Here is a 16,398-nt window from a genome sequence, read left to right as displayed (position 1 = left end):
GAACATTCCAGAGCAAAAGCAAGTGGTTGGGTGGTGATAGGGTGGTGGACAGTCCTGATATGGAAAGCATGACAATGCAGAAGACAAGCTGATGGGAAAGAGGAGGAGGCAAGGAGTGACTCTGTGAAGAGAGACTGAAGAATCTTAGTGACGTTATAGTCTGTTAAGAAGTTTAGGGACAGTGATTTGTAGTGTACATTTCCAGGAGGCTATACTCTGTTTCCCACAGAGTCCTATAAAAAGACTATCATGGGATGAGAGGAAATTCCCATACAAGCACCATTTTAGGACTGAAAGGCAAGGTATGAGTCAGTTGCTTACCTTGAGATACATGGAATCATTACTTCTTAATGAGGGCCCTTTCCTGACCCCATGCAAATTGGTGCCTGGAAATCCCCTTTCATTTTGTTCTAGTTCTAGCCCTGGAATAATTTTGGACAGCATAGCATGATATCGCATCATTAAATATAAATTTACATGATTAGTGACTTAGTTTGATTAATTGTTAAATATTTTAGAAAGCATGAAATTACAACATGTATCATTTGTCATTCATTTATAGGATCATAGATTTGGGGAGAAACTTTAGAAAAGAGCTGATTCAGTTTCTTAAAGTTATAGAGCAAGAAACTGAAAGCCAGAGAAGTTGAAAGACTTCCTTACTATCCCAAAGTTAGTAAACAGGAGAACCAGGATTCACATTTAGGGTCTCTGACTTGAAATTTTAAATTTTTTCCACTTTAGAATCTGTCTGGTACTCCAAATGATGCTTGCATTTCTTTTTTAAGATATGAAAAAAATGACTAAGGAATCACAGAGGTTATGCAATTGCTGTTAACTCTTAAAATACCAAAGAGTTCATAAAGTTTATGACAACCAATTTAACTCTTTTTTTCCTTTTATAGTATTTTATTTTTTCAAATGCAGGCAAAGATAGTTTCACCTTTGCAAAACCTTGTGCTCCAAAATTTTCTCCCTCTGTCATCTCTTTCCCTTCCCTAAGAGACCAAGCAATCTGATATAAGTTAAACAACCCACATTTAATGCTAAGAAATAAAATAAAATAAATACTAGGCCTAACAATGGTCACAAGCAAAAAGCTTTCTTTATTCTTTGGAGAAAGGACCCTCTTCTAGGAGATCCATTTTAGTGAGCCCAAATCTCAATACATATAGCAATGGCAACATGGTGAGTTGTAGCTCTGACAATGAGGGGGGTAAAAGAAATAATGAGACAGGTTTGATTCATAGCAGGGATTTATGACTAGAACATGGTTTCTGTAGGTACTTGTCTGAGCTCAGGGACCACTTGGTGCTGGTGTGAAACAATTCTGGGATTTTGCTGAGGCTGAGTTCATCCAGAGGGTGAAAACAAAGAATTGATGGCATGCCAAGCCCAGGGCACAGCTTGCTTTCTGGGCCTTAGGTCTGGGAAACAGGATGTATCCTAATAGTAAAGGTGGTCTGGTATGGAGATCCTGATAAGTTCTTCAACTAGATAGGTTTCAAACCCATGTTTCTATTAGACTTCAATTTACAAAATTTTAATATGCAATAGTATTTTTAGGGATGTAATTCCCTATGGATGAGTCTGATTTTCCAGAATGAACTCTAAGGTAAAATATCAACAGAAAGATGTCTTTCTTTTCCTGGAATTAGCAATGAAGGACTCCTATCATAAACCTTTGGAGGTAAGAATAGTGAATCTCCCATCTTACCATGTGATTCTGTGCCTTCCATCTTGTCAGCAGCCTGATAGCTGATTTCTCTTGGGAAGAAGAGTGAGATGTTTCATTCAGTAATGAACCTTTTCTTAGCTTATCATACCCTACACATTCCAGTGATTTTGAATTCCTATAGGTCATCACCCAACCCTAATTCCCTTTCCCCCACCACTTAATTCTTTATTTTCATCCCCTGCAACTCTTCTGCCCCAAACATTAATCAAAAACCACCTTCTCCTTCCATTATGTCCTCTGGAGTTCCTGTTTTATAGGGAATAAATTACTCTTCATCCTATATCTTTTCTCTCCTCTTTTCATTTCTATCTGTTAACAGATTGACTATGTCTGATGACACAGTCTCTCTGGCCACCCTTTCCATTTCTGGCCATACCTATATTCATTTTCCTTGGCACACTAGAGGGGGAGTTGGAATATTCCTTGCTCTCCATTGCCACTTCCAGCTTCTCTCCTAGGTTTCCTCCCTACACTTTATTCAGTAACCTTGCCTCCTTTAAAAGTCATGTTATTAATCTCTACCACCCAATTAAAATCCTGGTAGCTACTATATATACATCTTCAAGTCACTCTCCTTCCCTTCTCAATAAGCTTAGTACCTAGCTCACCATTTTTTCTCTCCTCCTCAAGTCCTGCTCCCTATTAGGGGACTTGAATGCACATGCTGACTCCCGTTAGGTTCTCAATCAGTTCATTTCCTCTGATTTACTTCTCTTACTCCAGCTCAGCCACACACAAAGATCTTTATACCTTTGATCTTGCCAACATCCTCAAATGAGCAACATCCACATTCAAAAATTCTGAAATCCACTTATTCAATGATAATTTGTTGGCTTACCATCTCTTCCCATGCCTTTCCTTAGCAAACCTTACTCTTTATCTACACTGTGACCTCCAATCCTTTGACCTCTTTTTCAGATCATCTCCCCTGCATTAGTCATTTTCTTCTCTTTTCCACATCTTGATTCTGTGGTGAACCAATTCAACTCTACTCTGTCATCTTTAGTCTCTAATATCCTTATAATTTTGTTAATTGTGACCTTCCAAGCCTTATTCTTGGATCACTCTTATCATTTGACACCTTTAGTCCTACATATGCCCTGTTCAATAAAGGTGGAGAAAATCATGCAATCATTCTGACTAGGTTCACTAAAAATTTGTATTACACAACTCCAACTGGGTACTCACTGTTGCTAGGCAATCCTACTTTATCTTCCTCATCAACTAACTGTCCCACTTTTTACAGCAATTCTTCCAAAACTTTTCATTCTTTCTCAAACCTCTTATGACTTTTTATCTCCCATCTTCTCAGTGGAGAACCTTGCCTCATATTTAGAAAAAATTGAGGCTCCATCTTCTTTATACTCCTTTATCTCATATTATTCATTTGACTTCTGCCACTATCTCCTCTATTACCTCTGTCTCATTCAGTGAACACATCCTGTAGTGAAGTAACTTTACTCCTTAGCAACCTGCTCAATAAATTGCATTTCATCCTGTCTCTTCAGCAAACTGCCTCCTTTGCAACTCCATTGTTACTCTATAACTTATTTTTAATTTCTGCCTATTAGCTCTTCCCCAATTGTCTACAACATGCCCATGTCTCCCTTATTCCTAAAAAGTCATCATTTGATCCTTTGATCCCTGCTATTATCCTATATATCTTATATCCTTTTAAGCCAAACTCCACAAAAAGGTTGTTTACAAAAGGGGCCCTCATTTTATCTCCTCTCATTCCCTTCCTCACCCCTTACATGACCCCATCATTTCACCAAAACTCATTCCAAAGTTACCAACAATCTCTTAATAGCCAAATCCATTGAAGTTTTCTCAGTCCTTGTTCTTCTCAACCAGTCTTTGTTGTTATAGATCACTCTTTCCTCCTTGATGCTCGATTTTTCCTATGCTTTCAGGACACTGCTTTTCCCTGGTTCTCCTTCTATCTATCTATCCAACTGTATTTAAGGACTCTCTTTTGCTGGATCCTCACCCAGTTCACATTCTCTAAACATAAAGAGCTCTGTCCTGGGTACTCTTCTCTCTCTATTCTATTTCTCTTGGTAATCTCACCAGCTCCCATGGATTTAATTATCATTTCCATGCTGATTATTTTCAAATCTACCTTTCCTTCCTCACCCCTTCTGCTGATCTTTACTTTTGAGTTTTTGAACTTCTCCAATTGCCTTTCAAGCAACTTGAAATGGGATGTTCAACATGCATTTTAAGCACATTTCCAAAATGGGAATCATCATTTCCCCTGTATCCTCTCTTGCCTCTTATCTTCCTTAAAGGATATCCTTCTGGTCCCTCAGGTTTAAAACGTAGGAGTGATTATTGACTTTTTTTTTCCACCACTTTTCCTACCCCCAATATCCAAACTATTGTTAAGGCCTGTTAATTTTACCTTTGAATATGTCCCCTCTGAATATATCTCCTTTGGTACCACCATTATTCTGGTACAAGAGTCTGCCTGCCTCAAGTCTTTCCCCGCTAAAATTCATTCTTCATTCAGTCATTAAAATGATTTTCCTAAAGTACAGGTCTGACTATGACCCTGACCTACTTAATAAGCTCCAGTGGCACCCTATTTACCCCCTTAAATAAAAAGTCTTCTGTTTGGCACTCAAAATCCTTCATAATCTAGCCCCTTCCTACCTTTTCGGTCTTCTTACACCCACACATTACTATGTACTTTTTTCAAACGTACTAGCTTTCTTGCTGTTCCATGAAGAACACACTATCTCTCACCTTTCAGCACTTTCTCTGCTTGTCCCCCATTCCTGTAATGCTCTCCGTTCTCAAATTTGTATACTGGCTTCCCTAGGTTTTTCTGAAAATTCCATTTTCTACAGGAAGCCTTTCTCAGCTTTTCTTAATTATAATGCCTTCCATTTCTTAATTATCCTGACCATCCTATATTTATATCTATCTATGGGTTTTTTCTCACATAAGATTGAGCTCCATCAGGTGAATGGATTGTCTTTTGCCTATTTTCACACCCCACCCCAGCACTTAGCACAGTGCCTGGCACAAAGTAAGAGCTTAATAAATGTTTATTGCTAACAACTAATTGGTGTAGTGGATAGAAAACATTGAACTTGGAGTCAGGAAGACTTTAGTGCAAATTCAGCCTCAGATACTTCCTAGATGGGCAAATCAATTAATTGCTCTCTGCCTCAATTTCTTCATCTGTAAAATGGGGATAATAATAGCACTTACTTCCAGGGTTGTTGTCAGGAAGAAATGAGATAATATTTGTAAAATGCTTAGCAGTGTCCTAGTACTGATAGGTCCTTAATAAATGATGTTCCCTTGATTTTTCTCCCTTCCTGAACAGCCCATTTCACTTTTGGACAGCTCTCACTGTGAGAAAGTTCCCCTGATATTAAATCTAAATTTGCTTCTTTGAAACTTTCCCCACTTTGTTCTCATGCCAGCCGTAACAAGTCAAACACCTTTTATACTTTATGGCCCTTTGAATATGTATTTGAAAACAGCTTTGATGGCTCCCATATGTCTTCTCTAGTTAAAATCCCCACAATTCCTTCATCCATAGAACCAATCAGCCCATGCCATGCTCTTGAGTCTGCCATTATCTCAGTTGCTCTCCTATCAACTTTTGCAGCTTTATAGCCTTTCCTAAAATATGACTCCCGGGCAGGATGCAATACTCTCTGTGTGGTCTGACTCTGGTAACTACAGTGGGGCCATGATTCTTTAGTCCTGGATGTGCTTCCTCTCTTGATGTAGCCTGTGTTGGCTCTCATGGCTGTCAAATAATACTTTTGATTGATATTAGATTATTTGACTAAACCTTGCTGTTTGTGTAGCTAAGCATTTTGGCTATATGTGCCAGATTTTTATACTGTTTCATTTTGCTAGATTTGACCTATCATTTAAGCCTGTCAAGACCTATTTGAATCCTCATTTTAATCCAAGTTTTTAATTATCTCTCTTTATGTTGTGTTTGTTTCCTTGTTTTGTATTCAAAGTTCAGATCAAGCTCCATCTACTATATGAAGTCTTTTCTCACCCTCCCCTTAGTACAACTTTTTGATAGAGTATTGGTTGTGGAATTAGTAAGACCTGAGTTCAAATCTGACCTCAGGCTCTACCAGCTATGTGATCCTGGACAAGCCCCTTAACTGTTCTTTGCCTCAGTTTCTTCATCTGTAAATTAGGATAATAATAGCATTTACTTTCTAGGATTGTTGTGAGAATCAAGTGAATATTTCTTTCTTGTCATTATATCTCTAGAAACTAACCCAATACCTAGAACATAGTAGGTACTTAATAAATGCATATCAATGATTGCTTGTGCCATCTAAAAATCTCAGAAACAAACCATCTCTGCTCTTATCTAAGTCACAAATGAAAGCATTTAAAAAACCCCCCAACAGATTTCTTAGCTACTGTTGCTTATCTTGGAGTGAAGCATCTTGCCAGCAAAACACACTCAGATCAATGTCCTTGAGAAAAGCAGTAATTCCTTTACTGAGTCAGACAAAAAATAAAGTCACACAAGTAAATAGAAGAGGTCCATTAGAGTCCAGTTTTCAGCCTGTGTGATCCTTTCTTTTTTCTTCTTCTTATGCTTTTTTTTTAAACTTAGGATCTTCCTAGGTTGCCAAGAAGATGGCTTTCACTTGGATCTTGTTGGATTGATATTAGGTTATTATATTTCTCATGAAATATAAGATTTTTCTTCTCTGGGGCTAGCATTAAGGTAAAGAGGAAAACAAAAATACAAAAAAAGTTCTTAGGTCCTTGAATCTAATCCTAGGTAATTTCCTTCATCTTGAAAAGGACTATCCATCTTGGAAAATCCTTCCACATAGTTGGAATGGTAGTTGAGAAACGGTTGTTTTGGGTTGGATATATATCTGAAATTGCATTACATAGGGAATTGATTTCTTTGGCTACTGTTAATATCAACTCTTCAACATGATAAATGTCCTTTGTTTTCTTCGTCCCTCCTTCCCTCTCTTTCTCTTCTTCCCTCCCTCCCTCCCTCCCTCCCTCCCTCCCTCCCTTCTTTCTTTCTTTCTTTCTTTCTTTCTTTCTTTCTTTCTTTCTTTCTTTCTTTCTTTCTTTCTTTCTTTCTTTCTTTCTTTCTTTCTTTCTTTCTTTCTTTCTTTCTTTCTTTCTTTCTTTCTTTCTTTCTTTCTTTCTTTCTTTCTTTCTTTCTTTCTTTCTTTCTTTCTTTCTTTCTTTCTTTCTTTCTTTCTTTCTTTCTTTCTTTCTTTCTTTCTTTCTTTCTTTCTTCTTCTTCTTCCTTCCTTCCTTCCTTCCTTCCTTCCTTCCTTCCTTCCTTCCTTCCTTCCTTCCTTCCTTCCTTCCTTCCTTCCTTCCTTCCTTCCTTCCTTCCTTCCTTCCTTTCTTTCTCTCTTTCTTTCTCTCTTTCTTTCTCTCTTTCTTTCTCTCTTATCTTTCTCTCTCCTTCTTTCTCTCTCCTTCTTTCTCTCCTTTCTCTCCTTCTCTCTTTCTTTCTCTCTTTCTCACTTTCTTTCTTTCTCTTTTTGACAATTGGAGTTAAGTGACTTACCCAGGGTTACTAGGAAGTTAGTTAGAAAGTATTAATGTCTGACACTGGATTTGTACTCAGGTCCTCCTGACTTCGGGACCAATGCTCTATCCACTGTGGCATCTAGCTGCTCCCTTGTCCTTTGTTTTCAAAGAGGACCAATGACATCACTGGATGATGTTTTGATTTGCTCATGAATTGGATTTAAGTGAGGCAGAATCTCACAGAGCCATCATACTTACTCTTCCCAAATCATAACAGTCCAATGTAAGACAAAAGTTAGGATGACTGGTGATGACTTAGGATGTCATGGATAACCTTGGTGATTTCATTGTTTGATCAAACTCTGAGAGCTCCACAGTACATGCTTCAGACACCTTTATGGCTATTGGAACAAATGTTCTCACCTGTCCTTTTGGTTGGGGAGAGTCTTCACATGCTTGGGGTAGACACCTCTCTAATTCATTAACGGGTAGGAAGCTTGTCTGTTACCAGCATGGAGAATGTAGAGTGGAAAGGTTTAGAGTAGAAAAGTATGAATTCAAACTCATGGTCTACTTGTGAGGATAACTTCCCTTTGCCAGGCTCAGCATCTTCATTCTTATCTGCAAAAATGGAGATAATTCCTGTCTTATTTAATCTACTGAGTTGTTACAAAGATCTAATATAGGAGAAAGATTCAGAGAATGCAGGTTTAAGTGCCAGCTTTTTATTTATTAACCGCGTGATCTTGGACAAATCAATTCATATTTCTCAGTTACCTCACTTGTAAAAAATAAAAAGGGGGTTGGACTAGATGAATTCTTCAGTTTTCAAGTCTGGATTTCAGATATCATCTCTATCATTTACATTGTGTGATATTGGGCAGATTACTTGATTTCTTGGTCTTTAGTTCCTCTAGTTGGTCCTCCCGACTCTAGGGCTGATGCTTTATCCAACCTACCTCCTTTTTTGTGAGACAATTTGAGTTGAATGACTTGCCCAGGGTCACATAGTAAGTGCTCTGTGTCTGAGGCCAGATTTAACTCAGAAGTTCCTCAATTTGGAAAGACTGGCTTTGGATCTCTGTTCAGAACCTGTCTCTATCACCTGGTAACCTGGAGAAAACCAGTTTACTTCCTTGTCATTCAGTTTCCTCATTTGTAGATTGAGAGGTTGGACTCAATACCCATAGACTTTCTATGGGACAAAGTGGTGTCCAATCTCCCTTTTAGTTCTAAGTCAGTGATCCATCAGTGCTTAATAATCAGGAATGTTCTAAAATGTGGAATTTTGTTTCCTCCTCCCCTTTCCTGATTGAGAGCCAGTTCACTTAAACATTACTTCAAGAGCCATCATTTTCTTTCTTTTGAACCAGCTAGTACACTCACAAACAGTGTCAGCCCATCTTCCTAGGAGAGGAGAAAGAGATTCTGGGAACCAAAATGGCATCTTTAATGAGCCCAAGTAAATTGCAAATGCAGCTAGGAAAATATCCTTAAGGAAATTTGACCTCAACTAAAGCTTTTTCTAGCTGAAGTGGGGGAAGACCTTGTTACCACTGAAATCACTACCTTGTTTAATGGAGTGAATATCCCACAGGGGAAACTCCCACTGAAGACTGACTGTTAATCTTCAACTTGGCAAACACAGAAATAGGAAGGCTGATGACAACAAAAGGAACAGCTGCATTGTCATTAACTCATACAAGCACCAGGGGATACTAAGGGACATTAAAAATCAGTGTGGAGTTGCACAACTTGATGTTCTCAGGCCATAAACTGCGGTATTTAGAGCAGATGCTTAGGAAAATAAAATCTTCTAGTAATATTGGAAGGCATGTCAGGGTTCATTTATGTGAATAATAATGATAACTAATACTTATATAGCATTTTAAGTACTTTATATCTCATTTGCATAATAGCAGATGTATTAACAATGTTTAATACTTGCAAGATAGTATATATACTCATATGTGCACATATATACATATATTAACGTGTGCATCCTCAGATATGTTAGTATATATACACACAAATATCTACATATGTGTTTATATGAGTATATTTACTCATGTATATATGAATATATATGTATAAATATACATACTTTGGAGTATATATATATTTATATATTTGTATATTATATATATATGAGCATGAATATATATACTCATAGGATATGAATATATGGATATATATATATATATATTTATAGGTTCATTAATCTTAGAATAGGCAGGGACCATCTAGTCCAGATGTCTCTTTTTACACATAAGGAAATTGAAGTGAGTCGCAGAATACTTAGGTACTCAGTATCAGATGTAGGATGGGAACTCAAGTCCCTAATTTTAGAACTGTTTACTTTCCAGTCTTGAAAGCAAGACTTACCACTCTGATCCCCATTTTGTAGATGGGGAATCTGAAGCTCAAGGATGTTAGGGTTTTCTGTGATCACAACAAACATCACAGGTGAAATTTGAACTCAGGTCTTCCTCACAACACAACCAGTTGTCTGGCCGCTCTGAAGCAATGCCCTTCCCAGGATAGAAGGAAGATGCTGATGACCCAAACTCAGTAGAATGTCCTGGGTTTTCCCCCCCGATGGAATATAAATTCCTTAATGATAGCAACTGTTTGTTTTTTGTTTTCACTTAGTAGAGTGCTTGGCATATAGCAGGTGTTTAATAAAAGCTTACTGGATTAAATTGCTTTGAAGCATTAGAAAGGTGCATGGGCCCCAAAGTCTGGAGAGCTAGATTTTATTCCTGGCTCCATTATCTGGCTATGTGGCATTGGCCAAGTCTATGCTCTGGACTCTGTTTTCTCATCTATGAAATCAAAGATTTAGACTAGCTGGTCCCTCAAGTCCCCTCATATGTCCAAGATCTGTGGTTCTGTGAAGATGAGAAAGTCAACGAAACGATCTGTAAGTTCTCTCCAAAGAATGGACTATTTCAGGAGGACCTGAGATCATTAATTTAGTGTTGTAAGGGCTCTAAGAGGTGGTCTAGATCAACTCCTCATTTTTCAGATGAGGAAACTGAGATCCGAAGAAATTCTATAATGTACTGAAGGCCACACATGTAGTAAATGAGCAGAATCAGATTTGAAGCTTTTTCTATCACATTGTTTCCCCTGGTTTGAGATCTTGATATAAAGCCTAGAAGATCACTTTTCTGGGATGTTACAGAAGCTTTTCCTGTTTGGGGTTCTTGCTGCCTGAGGTCCCCTAGGAACTGAACATTCTGATTCTAAGTGGATTTCAAATTGTCGAGAGAGAGACTACTGAACCAGCTGTTCTTCTTCCTGCAGCACTGAAATTCTTTGGTGACCAAGATAAGTTCTTAGTACTACAATAAGGTATATTTATTTATTTAGATTTTTTTTGGACTAGGTGAAAAAGGAGATTCTTTGCTTCAGTTGCTACCTAGCCTTAATCACCAAATGGGTGTTGCTTCAGTCAAACTGACACCTTTATCAGATCTTAACTTATTTTTTTTTCCTTTTTTAAAATTAATTTTATAATTATACATTTTTTGACAGTATATATGCATGAGTAATTTTTTTATAACCTTATCCCTTGTATTCATTTTTCCAGATTTTCCCCTCCCTCTCTCTACTCCCTCCCCTAGATGACAGGCAATCCCATACATTTTACATGTGTTACAGTATAACCTAGATACAATATATGTGTGTAAATCCAATTTTCTTGTTGCACGTTAAGTATTAGATTCCGACGGTATAAGTAACCTGGGTAGATAGACAGTAGTGCTAACAATTTACATTCACTTCCCAGTGTTCCTTCTCTGGGTGTAGTTGTTTCTATCATTGATCAGCTGGAAGTGAGTTGGATCTTCCATCAGAATACATCTTCATACAGTATTGTTGTTGAAGTGTATAGTGATATTCTGGTCCTGCTCATTTCACTCAGCATCAGTTGATTTAATTCTCTCCAGGCCTCTCTGTATTCCTCCTGCTGGTCATTTCTTACAGAGCAATAATATTCCATAACCTTCATATACCATAATTTACCCAACAATTCTCCAATTGATGGACATCCATTCATCTTCCAGTTTCTAGCCACTACAAAAAGAGCTGCTACAAACATTTTGGCACATACAGGTCCCTTTCCCCTCCTCAGTATTTCTTTGGGATATAAGCCCAATAGCAGCGATGCTGGATCAAAGGGTATGCACAGTTTGACAACTTTTTGGGCATAGTTCCAGATTGCTCTCCAGAATGGCCGGATTCAGATCTTAACTTAAAAAGACCAAGGTCTTTCACTGCATCTGAGACCATCTCCAGTCTTCTTGAATCTTTATCTGGCCACTGGACCCAGATGGCTCTGGAGGGAAAATAAGGCATTTAATCTTTCACAGCCCTCCCTCATTTAAATCTAATTCACTTGCTGGACAAACAGCAACAAACTAAGAATAATAATAACCTATAAATGTGCTACTTGTTGGTAATTAATTTCCTACCTCAGGAAGCTGGGCCAGTCATTTAACATCTTTCTCTTAGTCTTAGTTTTCTCATCATTAAAATAAAATTCTCTCATATAAAATAAGAATAATAATAGCATCTACCCCCAAAGTTGTTGTGAATGTCAAATGAGATAACCTATGAAAAGTGCTTTGTAAATCTGAAAGCACACACACATGCTAGCTATTATAAGAGACTGGAACTCGGTCTTATTTTCATCATCCTCTAAGAAAAAAAAAATAACTCTGTGTCGGGGAAAAGTATTACACTGGGACTTAGGTAACCTAGGTTTAAATATAGCCTTTGCCCCTTATTGTCAGCCCAAAGTTGAATGGGAAGATGGATCACATCTCCTTGAGAAGCAATACTAGATTGGCCTCCAACATAATCATGCCATCCTCTTTACCCATTGTAGCTCAATTTTGTTGCTGAGTTATTTTAGTCACATCTGACTATTTGTGACCCCACTTGGGTTTTTTTGGGCAAAGATGCTGGAGTGATTTGCCATTTCCTTTTCTATATAAGAAACTGAAGCAAACAGGATGAAGGGATCTGCTCAAGATCATGTAGCTGGTAAGTGTCTGAGGCTAGATTTGAACTTAAGAACTTGAGTCTTCCTAAGCTTCAGACCCAGCACTTCATCCAATGTGCCACCTATTATTCCGCCTTTCCCAGTCACTTGTATTATTGGTTTCTAGGTGCTAGCTCCTTGGGGTAGTTATAACCTAGTCTCAACCTATACATCTGCATCAGCCATGCAAGAAAAATTCTGGGGGAGCAAAATAGACCCCTACCACTGGTCCCATATTTTGCCTCCAAGATCACCTACAGCATGGCTTCTCATCTACACAGACTGTCCATCCAAGGGGCTCTTCATTATGGGGAAAATGACCAGTTGAGTAAGACACTAAAAATTTCCCTTTCTCTTTTTCATTTTTTATTCTATGAAAAAGAATGAGTAGCGCAGAAAGAGTGGACTGGATGGCTGTGATTTGCATTGCAGATCTCTATCCACCTCCTCCACCTCACTCCTCTGTCTCCATGGAGGGCACCATAATCCTTCCTATCTCCAAGGTTTTTAATCATCTAATTATCCTTGAATCCTTACTCAACTAAAATTGCCTTTTTCAAAGTTACCAGTGATCTTTTAATTGCGAAATCTGATGATCTCTTCCCAACCCTCATCCTTCTTGGTCTCTCTGGCAAATGTAACACTGCTATCACCTTTTCCTCCTGGGATACTTACTCTCTCATCTCCATTGCTGAAAACAATGTGTGTCATCTATAAATACTCTCCTAATGGCACATTTTTAAGAAGTGGAAACACTCTTTCCTAAACTTTTAAAAATTATGTAAAAATGATGTTTCGGTAGGTTTTGATCCCATTTATTAAGCACGTATAAATGCAATATCTTCCAATTAGTTTTCAAGAAGTGTTGGTTTGATTGGCATCAGGGAAAATGGAAATTTATTAGCTGAATTTCAACCAATAAAACCTTTGTATAATTAGTTGATAGGCTAGACAAACATATTTTGAATTCGTGACTAAAGGCAATGATGGGCTTCTGCTTAAAGCTATCGCAATTTCAGAACTGTATTTTCTTTTCCTTCTGCCTATGACAGTCATTAAAACCAATTTTCTAAAAAGTACTGAACAGAGAATCAGAATTTTGAATTATATAACAAAGTATTAAACTAAGATTTTAAGCAACAATGAAATATCCTTATAGCAGTCTCACTAAGACACAATGACTACTACTAATATTTTATTAAGCAACAAAATGTTTTGGGTACATGAATAAATACAATATGATTTCATCTTTATCTTGATGCAATATGGTGTAGTGAATAGCTTCAGAGCAAAAAAGATCTGGGTTCAAATCTTGCCCTTGACTTATACTGGTTGTGTATTCCTAGGCAAGCAATTTAACCTCTCCATGTCCTTGTCAACTCTGACGGTAATTGGTTCTCTATGAGAATCTCTATGCAGGTCCATTCCCTAGCTTCCTTTATAAATGTCAGGTTTTATAACATATGTACTGTTAGTATAGTAATATTTCTATATAACTTATTTTATTCAATAATTATTTTATTTATTTATTATTTAATTATTTTATTCAATAAACTCCAGTGCTTCTTTATTGCCTCAAGGACTAAATATAAAATCCTCTTCTTTGCTTTTAAGGCCCATCCATGACATGGCCCCTATAGTCCTCTTATAGTTTATTCTTTTTCAAGTTCTCTACAATTCAGTGATATTTCCTGCTGCTCCTCCCATAAGACACCTTATTCTCCAGCTTTGAGCATTTTTATTGGCTGCCCTCCTCTGCCTTGAATTCTCTATCTCCTCATCTTCACCTTTTGGCTTCCTTGAGTTTTCAGCTGAAGTCCTATCTGTTAGGATACGGGAGCCATCTTCCAGTGGCTGCTGGGGATCCAACTCAGATCTGTAGAGTGGGATCCTTTTATGTGAGAGGATGATGATGATGATATAAGGAGACGAAGAGGCAGTTGCTGTTCTCTGACCTCTCCACTGAGAGGCCATTGCATTGTCTAACCTTTCTCCTCTTACCTCTGCCTCCAATTTACTTTATTCCCAGTCCACAAGGAACATCTGCCCCAGCAAAGGCTGCTTTGCAACGCCTTCTGATGTTATTATTCACAGCTATGGAGGTTCTTGGAGAATTGACCTGCCCTTCATCCAGGCATAGTCCTTAACACCTTTTTAAATAATCCTTTTCAAATATCTCTGATGCTAGTGCCTTCCCTTTGTTGACTTTCTCTAATTTATTCTATTTTTACCTTGTTTTTACATTATTATTGGCATGCTGTTTCCCCCTCTATACTGGGAGCTACCTTCTTAAGAGCAGGACTTTTTTTTTTAACTTCTTTCTTTTGTATCCCCAGTGTTTGACATAAAGTAGGTACTTAATAGATGCTTCCAGACTAGACGTTTAAAGTTAATTCTTAAAAATTAACAAGAATTGGGGCGGCTAGGTGGTGCAATGAATAGAGCACCAGCCCTGAATTCAGGAGGACCTGAGTTCAAATCTGGCCTCAGACATTTAACACTTCCAGGCTGTATGACCCTGGGCAAGTCACTTACCCCTAATTGCCTCAGCAAAAAAACAAGCAAACAAATTAACAAGCATTATTTCAAAATCATGTCAAAATTAAGTATTAAACTGCTACTGCTTGCTGAACAAATTGAACACTGACAGTGGAGAAGATTTCATGGCAAAGTTCCATTTGCCCTGCTCCTTCTTGGCCAATAAAGCCCTGTGCTTCTTCTTGGAATTGCCAAATTCAAAATGGGGCATCAGGCACTTGTTTCATTTATGCCTAAGAAGGCACATCAAATGGAAAAGCATTTGTTGAATTTGAATTAGAAGATGAAGTCAGATTGGCGCTGAAAAAAGAGAGAAACGATGGGACACAAATATGCTGAAGTGTTCAAGTCAAACAATGTTGGAATGGACTGGGTGTTGCAGCATATTGGTTCAAATAGTCCTGATCTTGCCAGTAATGGCTTTGTGCACCTTATAGAACTCCCATTTGGCTACAGCAAGAAGAAATTGTTCCCTTTTTTTCCAGTAAATTGTGCCAAATTGGATAACGTTGCCTTCCAGTGGGATAACATAGACTTCCAGGGGGAGGAGTATGGAGAAGGCTTTTGTGTAGTTTGCTTCACAGGAAATAGCTGAAAAGGCTCTAAAGAAACACAAGGGAGGAAGAGGTGAATTAAAATCTTTGAGTGGTTGGGCAGAAATCTGTACTCATTATACCCTCCTTGAGAGCTAATGGCTATGCAGTTGCTGGGTCATTATACAGATCAAGAGCTGGTAAAGGCTGTGATGGCCTTGATTTCAAAAACTGAGGTGAGATGCCTGTGGTGGAGGGTCTGCAGGCCATTATGACTATGATGGCTATAATAGTAGATAAGCCTTTGAATTGGATAGTTTTGGAATAGACTTCAATTATTATGTGTGCGTGCGTGTGTGTGTGTGTGTGTGTGTGTGTGTGTGTGTTTAGAAATGTCTCATCATAAATATAGAGATGATGGGTCCACTTTTTAGAGTATAACAAACTATTGTGTGTACATGAAAGGATTACCTTATAGAATTACTGAAAATGTTATAATTTATATTTATGTATATAATATAAATTGATAATTGATAATTTTTTTCTCATGACTCAACTCTGTTAGTGTACACAGTGAAATTAAATCTGACGGCAGAGTGACTTGGAGAAGCACATGTTGAATCTGATTCTCATGAAGACGCTGTGGCACCTATGTCAAAAGACAAAACAAATATGTAACATAGATATGTAGGACTTTTTTTGAATTCTGCAGTAGGAGCAAGCAATAATGCTAATGGCAGCCAAATGATGGAAGGCATGAACTTATCAAATGAATTCATTTAGAGTGTTTCATTTAGCCAACAGTTGAGTGGGATTTAGAGGGATTATGGTGGTGGATGTGTGGTGGATTTAGGTGGACTATGGCAGGATGAGTGGATGTGACGAAGTTTTACAGGAGAATTCCAGTGATTTTTCAATTGATGACTATATGGAGAGAGCCAAGGAATGACAAACAGCAGCTATTATAGTAGTGGGAACTTTGCATCTCTGGGAGTGAGCAGAATGGGAAGAATGTCTGATACATCCAATAT

General features: G+C 37.9%; 1 pseudogene; it reads left to right on the top strand.

Moving 5' to 3' along the window:
• The first annotated feature begins 14,959 nt into the window (after positions 1-14,959).
• LOC141552614 (heterogeneous nuclear ribonucleoprotein H2-like) lies at positions 14,960-16,150 on the top strand (annotated as a pseudogene).
• Positions 16,151-16,398: the final 248 nt, after the last annotated feature.

This window comes from Sminthopsis crassicaudata, chromosome 2, assembly GCF_048593235.1.
Source record: "Sminthopsis crassicaudata isolate SCR6 chromosome 2, ASM4859323v1, whole genome shotgun sequence".
Classification (NCBI taxonomy): Eukaryota; Metazoa; Chordata; class Mammalia; order Dasyuromorphia; family Dasyuridae; genus Sminthopsis; species Sminthopsis crassicaudata.
This window is presented reverse-complemented; position numbering and strand designations above follow the sequence as displayed.